The following is a 10,083-nucleotide window of genomic DNA, read 5'->3' as shown; positions in this document are numbered from 1 at the left end:
CTAACGCAGTTGTTGAGGAATGGAGTAAAGTATTATTTGAATGAGGAGCGAGAAAATTGTTTTGAAGAAATGACTCGTATCTGCTCCGATACTTACTCTTTCTTCGGGATCAGGAGGCTTGTTAGAATTAAGGGAGCTAAACGAGCAATTGAAAGAATTGTTAGAATTGGGATTCATAAGACCAAGTGTTTAACCGTAGGGTGCACCGGTCTTGTTTGTAAAGAAGAATTACAGTAGCATGCGCATGCGTTTATCTATTGACTACCGAGAGTTAAATAAGATTACCATTCGAAATCGGTACCCACTACCTCATATAGATGAACTTTTTGACCAACTTCAGTGCGCTAAATTTTTCTCGAAAATTGATCTGAGGACAGGTTATCATCAGCTAAAGATTAAGAATGAGGATGTTCCTAAAACTTCTTTTCATACTCGTTATGGTCATTATATGTTTTTGGTTATGCCTTTTGGTCCAACCAATGCCCCTGCAGTTTTCATGGACTTGATGAACCGAGTATTTCACGAGTTCTTGGATAAATTCGTTATTGTTATCAACGATGATATCTTGGTATATTCTAGAAGTAAAGAAGAGCACAAAGAACACTTGCAAAGAGTGCTTGGGATGTTGCGATAAAAAAAATTGTATGCAAAATTTTCAAAATGCAACTTTCGGCTCAACCAAGTTCATCCCTTGGTCATATAGTATCCGTAGAAGGAATCAAGATGAACCCTGCCAAGATTAAAACAATTACAAAATGGCCTAGACCCACTTATGCTACAGAAGTTCGAAGTTTCTAAGGCCTGGCAGGCTACTGTCGAAGATTTGAAGAATGATTTTCCGTCATTGCCTTACCTCTAACGCAGTTGTCGAGGAAAGGATTAAAGTATTATTTAAATGAGGAGCGATAAAAGAATTTTGAAGAATTGAAGAAATGACTCGTATATGCTCCGATACTTACTCTTCCTTCGGGATTAGGAGGCTTGTCAGAATTAAAGGAACTAAAGGAGCAATTGCAAGAATTCCTAGAATTGGGATTCATACGACCAAGTGTTTCACCATAGGGCGCACCGGTCGTTTTTTTAAAGAAGATGGACAATAGCACGCGCATGCGTTTATATTTTGACTACCGAGAGTTAAATAAGATTACCATTCCAAATCGGTACCCTCTACCTCGTATAGATAAACTTTTCGACCAACTTCAGGGCGCGCTAAATTTTCTCGAAAATTGATCTGAGGTCAGGTTATCATCAGCTAAAGATCAAGAATGAGGATGTTCCTAAAACTTCTTTTCGTACTCGTTATGGTCATTATATGTTTTTGGTTATGCCTTTTGGTCTAACCAATGCTCCTTCAGTTTTCATGGACTTGATGAACCAAGTATTTCAAGAGTTCTTGGATAAATTCGTTATTGTTTTCATCGATGATATCTTGGTATATTCTAGAAGTAAATAAGAGCACAAAGAACACTTGTATAAAGTGCTTGGGACATTGCGATAAAAAAGTTGTATGCAAAATTTTCAAAATGCAACTTTCGGCTCATCCAAGTTCATCCCTCGGTCATATAGTATCCGCAGAAGGAATCAAGATGGACCCTGCCATGATTAAAGCAATTACAAATTGGCTTTGACCCACTTATGCTACATAAGTTCGAAGTTTCTTAGGCCTGGCTGGCTACTGTCGAAGATTTGAAGAAGGATTGTCCGTTATTGCCTCATCTCTTACGCAGTTGTCGAGGACAGGAGTAAAGTATTATTTGAATGAGGAGCGAGAAAAGAGTTTTAAAGAAATGAAGAAATGACTCGTATCTGCTCCGATACTTACTCTTCCTTCGGGATCAGGAGGCTTGTTAGAATTAAAGGAACTAAAGGAGCAATTGCAAGAATTGCTAGAATTGGGATTCATAAGACCAAGTGTTTCACCGTAGGTTGCACCGGTCTTGTTTGTAAAGAAGAAGGACAGTAGCATGCGCATGCGTTTATCTATTGAATACCGAGAGTTAAATAAGATTACCATTCGAAATCGGTACCCTCTACCTCGTATAGATGACTATTTCGACCAACTTAAGGGCGCTAAATTTTTCTCGAAAATTGATCTGAGTTCAGTTTATCATCAGCTAAAGATCAAGAATGAGTATGTTCTTAAAACTTCTTTTCGTACTCGTTATGGTCATTATATGTTTTTGGTATGCCTTTTGGTCTAACCAATGCCCCTGCAGTTTTCATGGACTTGATGAACTAAGTATTTCATGAGTTCTTGGATAAATTCGTTATTGTTTCCGTCGATGATAATATCTTGGTATATTCTAGAAGTAAAGAAGAGCACAAAGAACACTTGCATAAAGTGCTTGGGACGTTGCGATAAAAAAAGTTGTATTCCAATTTTCAAAATGCAACTTTCGGCTCAACCATGTTCATCCCTTGGTCATATAGTATCCGTAGAAGGAATCAAGATGGTCCCTGCCAAGATTAAAGCAATTACAAATTGGCCTAGACCCACTTATGCTACAGAAGTTCGAAGTTTCTTAGGCTTGGCTAGCTACTGTCGAAGATTTGAAGAAGGATTTTCCGTCATTGCTAACGGAAATTCGTCCTTGACATTCTTCCAGACACGGGGATTGGTACATTAGGCTTAGTCATTCCTTTATCATTATTATATCAATATCAAACATTTGTTAGATTATGGACTTGTACATTTGTCGATTGGTACATTAGGCTTAGTCGTACTTTTATCAAACACCAGTCCTAAAACGATAAACACATTAAAGAATATACAGTTGAGTTGTATAGTTTAGTATTATCAATCAGTAACATGCGTCAAAGTGTAAAAGGGCATCCTTATTCGAAGAGACATCATAATATTATTGTAAACAGTATCCATCACCCTCTATAAATCAACAAACCTTTTACATCTTTCACTTTCCCCCCTCCAAGAATCTGAAATGTGAGCTGCAGTCCCCTCCTTTTTAATCATTCAATTTTATCCCCCCATTTTTGTAATTAATTTTCATATTAATCCTACAATTAACACAATTGCTAATTAATATAAACTTACACTAAATGCCAAATAAATAAACATGAAACCTTGGCAGGAGAAGCGAAAGCAGATCCAAGCAATAACAGTTTTTCTCGAGCTCCATCTCGAATCTTAACAATTAAAAATAAAAATTATTAATAACATATCATATCATCATCAAGTGAAAAAAAATTGTAGTAAAGCTGAAAATGAATCCCTTACTTTGTTGTTTTCTTTGAGGATTTTAACGTTCGGTCACCCACACGATTATTATTCTTTTCGGGCTTTGGTTTCTCGTCGTAACCCAGAAAGTGTTTGTACCACATTGCTGAGTTTTTTGGGTACCTTGTATATTTCCCGCTTTTGAAATCTATATATATCATACCGAAACGAGCCGAATAACCTTCGTCCCATTCAAAATTATCCATCATTGACCAAACAAAGTATCCCTTCACTCTAACACCATCACTACAAAAATAAAAATTTTAAAATTTTGTATTAGAAGACGTTTGTGCAATAGCCAATATTATCCATTTTGCCTGTAACGAGCTCATTGTTTTGCCTTTTGTTGTCTGGGTGGAGATTAGAATGTAGATTACCCGAGCCTTGAGATCGACTTGTTAAAAGGGAGGATTTGAGCCAAGCTTAAACGAGCCCGGGCCTCTGTTATACCTCATTTAATAAACGAGGTCAAGCACAGGCTTGATAAGCTAGATTAGGTTCACAGGCCTATTATTATTTATATAACTTTGAATTAGTTACACGGATGGTCCATGTGGTATGGTGATATAGCACGTTTGGTCTCGGAAGTGGATGTCAGTTTAAGTGTTTTTGTTAAGTGCTATGAGATGACTATTATACCTGTATGTTTAGGATATGAAAAAGAAAAGAATTATTATAATCTTATGAGCCCAGTGCTATCTTGTCTAGGGCGAAGTAGAATTTGCCTAGCGCGTTTACATATGTGAAAAACTTTTAAAATTATACGCGGATTGACTTGCCTGATTGCATATAGAAGATTTTGAAGATGTTTATTATGATAATTAATCCGCTCACTATCAACACGCGCTTCTTCAATTGTCTTTGTATTATCTGCTTTATCAACCCATCCTATGAAATAAGAAAAAAAAAATACACACCCTGTTAGTATTTAAAAGTTAAAGCTAATAAATACAAAAATATTAATATATCAAGAGAACAGATTCCTTTTACCATTTTCAGTTATGTAAAGTAATGGATCTCCATAAGTAATTTTTATATACACAAGCAGTTTATAAAATCCAGGTGGATATGAATACAGCCAATCGAGACCAGCCTACATACACGGAGAAAATAACCGATAAGATCTACACAAGGCTACACATTATATTGAAAGTTAATTACTCGGATGGTCCGTGTGGTATGTCCATATTGTAAGTTGGTTCCTTAAGTTTAAAAAATCATATGTATGCTCCCCAGTATTTCTAAAACGTAACACACAAATGGATGGACATTTGCTTTTCCAGTTACGTGCATGTAAATGACTAAAATACCCTTAATGAACATACGACAAGGACCATCTGAGTAATTAACTCTTATATTATTTAAACAAATCTTACTTGTATTCCAATAGGTATCCCATTTAAATTGTCTGCAAAAGAACACAAAAATTAGCATCATATTCATATTTTCTTGCAAGTAAATCTTATTTCTTAAAATATATTTAATACAATAAATTACACTTTTCGTCCTGAAGGTATATAGCAAAGTTCATGTTTAAATTTGTTTGCATGTTTCATTCTTTCCACTGACGGGTATTAATGTTTTCCGTTTACTTCAGTTAGTGCACTGCACATGAGGGCAATTTGGTATTTTGACCCCTTCTTTAAGTAAAACTTATATTACTTTTTATCTAAGTAAATTGGTAAAAGGACGAAAATGCCCCTCACGTGCAACACTCATGGCTGGAGTTTACAGTAAAAAAACTAACACCCGTTAGTGGAAAGGACAAATGCGTAAACAAATTTGAACATGAAGGACGATTCTTGTTATTTTTTTAGTTTAAGCACGAAACCTGAAATTTGCTATACACCAAAAGAAAAAAAGTGTAATTTGCTCAATTTAATATATTCACAAGAATTTTTTGTAATACCTGGTTGCTCAAGAACCTTGCTGTCTGTGAGCATTGAAACAATATTTGTTGGTGGTAAAGTGGTTGCATACTGAGAGACATAATAATTTAACCCGAGAAAATCATATGAACCGATCAATAACTATGCTTGCTCGTTTGTAAATTTAGGTAAACGATCATCGGTAACGTTCTCGATCATTGTCTTCGGGTATTTACCAGAAACCAACGGTTCCATGAACCTACAAATAATCGGTTATATATGTTTAAATTTAAAAACAACATAAATGCATTTTTGAAAGGGTTAATACCATAAAAAACCAACATACTTTGTCAACCCATTTTTGCTATATTTTTGTCCCTACAGTTTTATTGAATGCAAGTACTTGTGAAAAAATTATTTAAAATAATATACCGTTATTTTTTAAATTTGTTATAATTTGATAAAGCGACATTCAAATTTTCAGAGATACAGATTATAAAATCTTACATTGACGAATTTAAAGGATAATAATTTATTATTTTGAATATTTATCACAAGTACATTGTACATACATTTGAAACAAGTATACATACTTTAATATAGTATGAAGGACTCTTTAGTCCTTTTTGACATGTGCAGGAAATTTTGTATGCAAAAAAGATGTCGAGTGACATTTTCATGAAAAATTAAGTATGTTGGTTTTTTATAATGTTAACAAAACTTTAAAGTTACACCTAATGTTCTAAATTTAAAAAAAAGCTTCTATAATTCATATGTATTTGTTTTCTTTAATTATACTCACCATCCAAGCATGAAGTCTATGCCTCTAAGGGCTGCATCTATATCATCTTGTAGTTCTGAATTAAGTGGCTCATAAAACTTTGTAATAAGTGTAATTTCAATTGTACCCCTTTGACATGCCTGAAATTTCAAACGTGTTTTCGTTTCGGTTTCCATTTGACTAATCAACTTCCATAATATATATATAAGCCTGTAACGAACCGAATGTTCAATAAACAGTTTGTGAACAGTTCAGCGACAAATTCGTTTATATAATAAACGACCAAACTAAACATATGCCTCATTCCTTTACGTTCATTCATTTAAATTCGTTCATTAGTTTGCGTTTGCTTAAGTTCGTTAATATATTCATTAAAACTTTTTTGGCCCAGCCCATTGTTCTTCACATTACCTTTAACAGGTTTTAACTTGATTATGTCCGTTGGTTTATGTTCGTGAACTGTTCGCTTAAATTATTAACGAACGAACATGAACTCATTTGGTTAATGAATGAACACGTAATCCCCATTCGTTTAATTGTTCGTGTTCGATCGTTTTTTCATTAAAGATAAATAAACGAACACGAACAATCTCCATGTGTTCTCATTCGGTTTATTTACAAGCCTAGATACAAACATAACACATTACTTGAAATCTTTGGCGGTATAACTTAACAGCATTTGCATGTGCAAGAAGTAGATTGTGCCCCACAATATATGGCTCGGTGGCAGGATTCCCGGGCTCAGCGACAGCCCCCCTGCCTGGTGCATGCGTACCCAACGCGTATCCTTTCTGAACATACGAATGCGGTTCATTTAACGTGGTCCAGTGTTTGACCCGGTCACCAAACTCCCAGAAGCAAAACTCGGCTTAATTTACAAAATCATATCTGTTTGTGTCAAACACTATATAAATTAGAGTTAAGTTCGGTATTCGTCCCTGCGTTTTAGCCATTTTAAATAGTTTAGTGAAAACAATAATATATAGGGGTATTTCGGTCATTTCATGAAAACCAACAGAAAAAATCTGATAAGAGTTAATGTTAAGGACAAAATGAGTTAAAAACTGAAGGACGATTTCATATATACCCTTACAAAACTGAAAATATAAATAGACCCATGCAAAGCTAAAAAATATCATAGATGCTCTTACAAAGTAGTAAACATATCAAATATACCCAATTTATTAAGAACAATTAATAAATGCCATTTTACCCTTATGTTTCTGAAACTTTAAAATTTCATATATTTCCATCTTTAACTTCAGTTTTCTGTTCTTCAATTTTTAGCTTAAACTTTTTACCCAAATTTAACTTATTTTTTTTATTTTTACCTATAAACAACGGTTTTCTCAAATATTATATTTAACTTGCTTTCTTTGATAGCATACATACATTCAAGTTCGATTGTCTTCGAACATAAAGATTTTATTGTTCAGTTATCTGCCATTGAGAGAACAAATAATGAGAGACACGGTCCAGTTTGCTTGCTTATAATCGATGATGTCGATCGAAATCGAAATGAAAAGCGTTTAACCAAATAAGATGGAAAGGGTTATAATGGTTATTAAGTGAAAAATCACTAGATTTAGGTATATATGAAACTTTTCAAGTTTGTGAGGGTATATGAAATTAATCCAGAAAAAGAGTTGAATGGCCAACTTTGGACTGTTAAAATGGTCAAACCACATGAACGGAAAAAAAAAACTTATCTCTTTAATTTAAGATGATAGCATATCAAACAAAAACAAAAATTATAACTTTTCTACAACTTACATGATTTTGTCAGATAAGAATCCCATGTATTCACCTTCCAAGACATTGGGAGTGTCCCAATGCCATAAAGTGACATATGGCTCGATGTCATTGGCTAGAAGCTCGTCGATTAGATTATTGTAGTAATCAACTCCTTCTTGGTTAATGCCCAATTTCAGTTTTCCACCTACGTGTTTTAAACATTATTGTATATCAGTTTTTACTAATTTTTTGTAAAAGATAATGAACTACATTGTATCTGAATTTTGTGATTATAATTCAACTGGATATACAGGAAATAAGAAATCAGAAACTAACCCAACTCGGGCCATTGGGCAGTGGGATAAACAAAAATTAACCCTAATACAAATAATATGATTTTAACAATTTTTAAATATAGTTAAAATTATAACTTCACCTGGTAATATTCTACTCCATGAAAGTGAGAACCGGTATGCTTTCAGGCCCATTTTCTTCATAGTTTGTACATCTTCCTGTTTATGGATATTAAGTTGAATTAATGTAAACTTAAAGATAAAGCACGTAAAAGAGTTATGAAGGGTGACCGTTGACCTTTGTTTTATAGTAAGCATTAACAGCAACGTTTCCATTATCGCCACTAACAATGCGGGCTGCAGAACAGTTTAAGAAAACATATTCATGAATTTGGTAAATTATATGCGGCCTTTTTTGTGAAAGTTATATTATTATATATGTTCATCCAGTATATGTGCTCATGGTGAAGAAGATAAACCTGGATTTGTAAGGCAGAAAACATCCCAAATGCTCGGGCCTTTACCGCGTTCTAAAGCAGCACCTTCAACCTGTGCAAATATAATACATGTTAGAAGAGGGTGAAACATTTTTCAAAGGGTGGTGCTGTTGGAATACTAGCCTGAAAGTGTACACCAGCTTGTTTGTCACATCATACGGGTTGTACGACATTTTTTACCCTGTCACACGGGCCGTATGATATCATATGGCCCGTCTGATAGGATGAAAAAGGTTGGGTTTTGCAGTGGTCACATCAGTCATTCTTTTTTCAGTAAAAAAATAATCCGGGCCCATATGATGTTATATGGGCTGTATGGCTTTCGTTAATGGTCACATCAGCCATTTCTTTATCAGTTAAAAAGTTATACGGGTCATATGATAGGACGAAAAAGGTCCCACGCCAGTATGGCTTTTGTCGGTGGTCACAATAGTCATTTATTTATTAATCAAAAATCATATGGGCCATATGGAATTGTCCCACATACGGCCCCCATATGACCTTTTCACTCTATCATACGACCTGTATGACCATCAAATCGACTTGCTTGACCACTTTTCACATACCATACGACCCCGTATGACGTCATATGGAACGTATGATAAGGCAAAAAAGGTTATACGGCGTGGTCACATTAGTCATTTCTTTGTCAGTCAAAAAATATACAAATACAAATCATATGATGATTTGTGTCCCTCATGTGTAACCTTTTTCGCCCTATGATACACAGATGAATCATGATCAACATCCAACACAACATATTCATTCAAAACCACATTTTTCAGTGATTGATAAAAAAACAAAGAAAAGAGGATGTATGATCAATAATCAAAACTCAAAAACCCTGATCTACAAAATTAAGCAGCAGCAGCATTTGATGATAATGATGAAGTAAGATATATATATATATATATATATATATATATATATATATATATATATATATATATATATATACCTGATAGGCAGAAGTAGCAGCACCCCAGACAAAATCAGAGTCGAAATCTTTACTCTTAATATCATCGTCATCATGGAAACCAAAAATTTGATTTTTACTATCTCTAGTTGTTAAGTCAGAGATCCTCGCCATTTGCAGGGTAGACACTTTTATCACGAAAGAGAGATGACTTAATTAATTGTCCACACAATATTCGGATATATAAATATTTTTGAAAAGAAAAAAAAATACCCAAATGTCATTATTAATTAGCCAATCATATCAAAACAATGTCATGTGTCCAAATGCTTACGTATCTAACCTACGGACCAACTGTATCTTACTAATATAATTGTCTATTATAAAAAATTTTTGTGTTCTCATTTTATTCCTCACATTCTTGAGAGTCACCAATTACTTGATTTTAAGTGCATATGACCTAAATTCACGGATATAAGTCTCACCAAACCCGGATAGTCTTTAAATGGGTTATTACATCTTATTTATTTGTGAAACTCTTTCATAATCAAACAATTATTTTCGCGGGTCATGGGTCTCATCAAACCCGGATAACCCTTAAGCGGGTTATAACATCTCATTTATTTGTGAAATAACTTCTTAATTGTCAAAAATAATCTCCACGGGTTATGGGTCTTATCAAACCTTAATAGCTCTCAAATGGGTTATAAGATCTCATCTATTGGTAAACACTTTCATCATCAAACTCTAATTAAATTT

General features: G+C 34.1%; 1 pseudogene across 1 annotated transcript; it reads right to left on the bottom strand.

The window, feature by feature from the left end:
• Window positions 1-2,868: 2,868 nt before the first annotated feature.
• Window positions 2,869-9,507, bottom strand: LOC143599318 (strictosidine-O-beta-D-glucosidase-like; annotated as a pseudogene). Its single transcript, XR_013147277.1, has 14 exons — window positions 9,367-9,507; window positions 8,391-8,460; window positions 8,210-8,268; window positions 8,055-8,130; window positions 7,658-7,823; window positions 6,532-6,772; window positions 5,906-6,024; window positions 5,145-5,362; window positions 4,612-4,643; window positions 4,226-4,328; window positions 4,015-4,123; window positions 3,236-3,481; window positions 3,082-3,144; window positions 2,869-3,015 (listed from the first exon to the last, which is right to left on the bottom strand). The product of XR_013147277.1 is annotated as a strictosidine-O-beta-D-glucosidase-like (transcript).
• Window positions 9,508-10,083: the final 576 nt, after the last annotated feature.

This window comes from Bidens hawaiensis, unplaced genomic scaffold (genome assembly GCF_021521415.1).
Source record: "Bidens hawaiensis isolate Kalapana, Puna unplaced genomic scaffold, B.hawaiensis_p1.1 tig00051851_1, whole genome shotgun sequence".
NCBI classification, from domain to species: domain Eukaryota; kingdom Viridiplantae; phylum Streptophyta; class Magnoliopsida; order Asterales; family Asteraceae; genus Bidens; species Bidens hawaiensis.
This window is presented reverse-complemented; position numbering and strand designations above follow the sequence as displayed.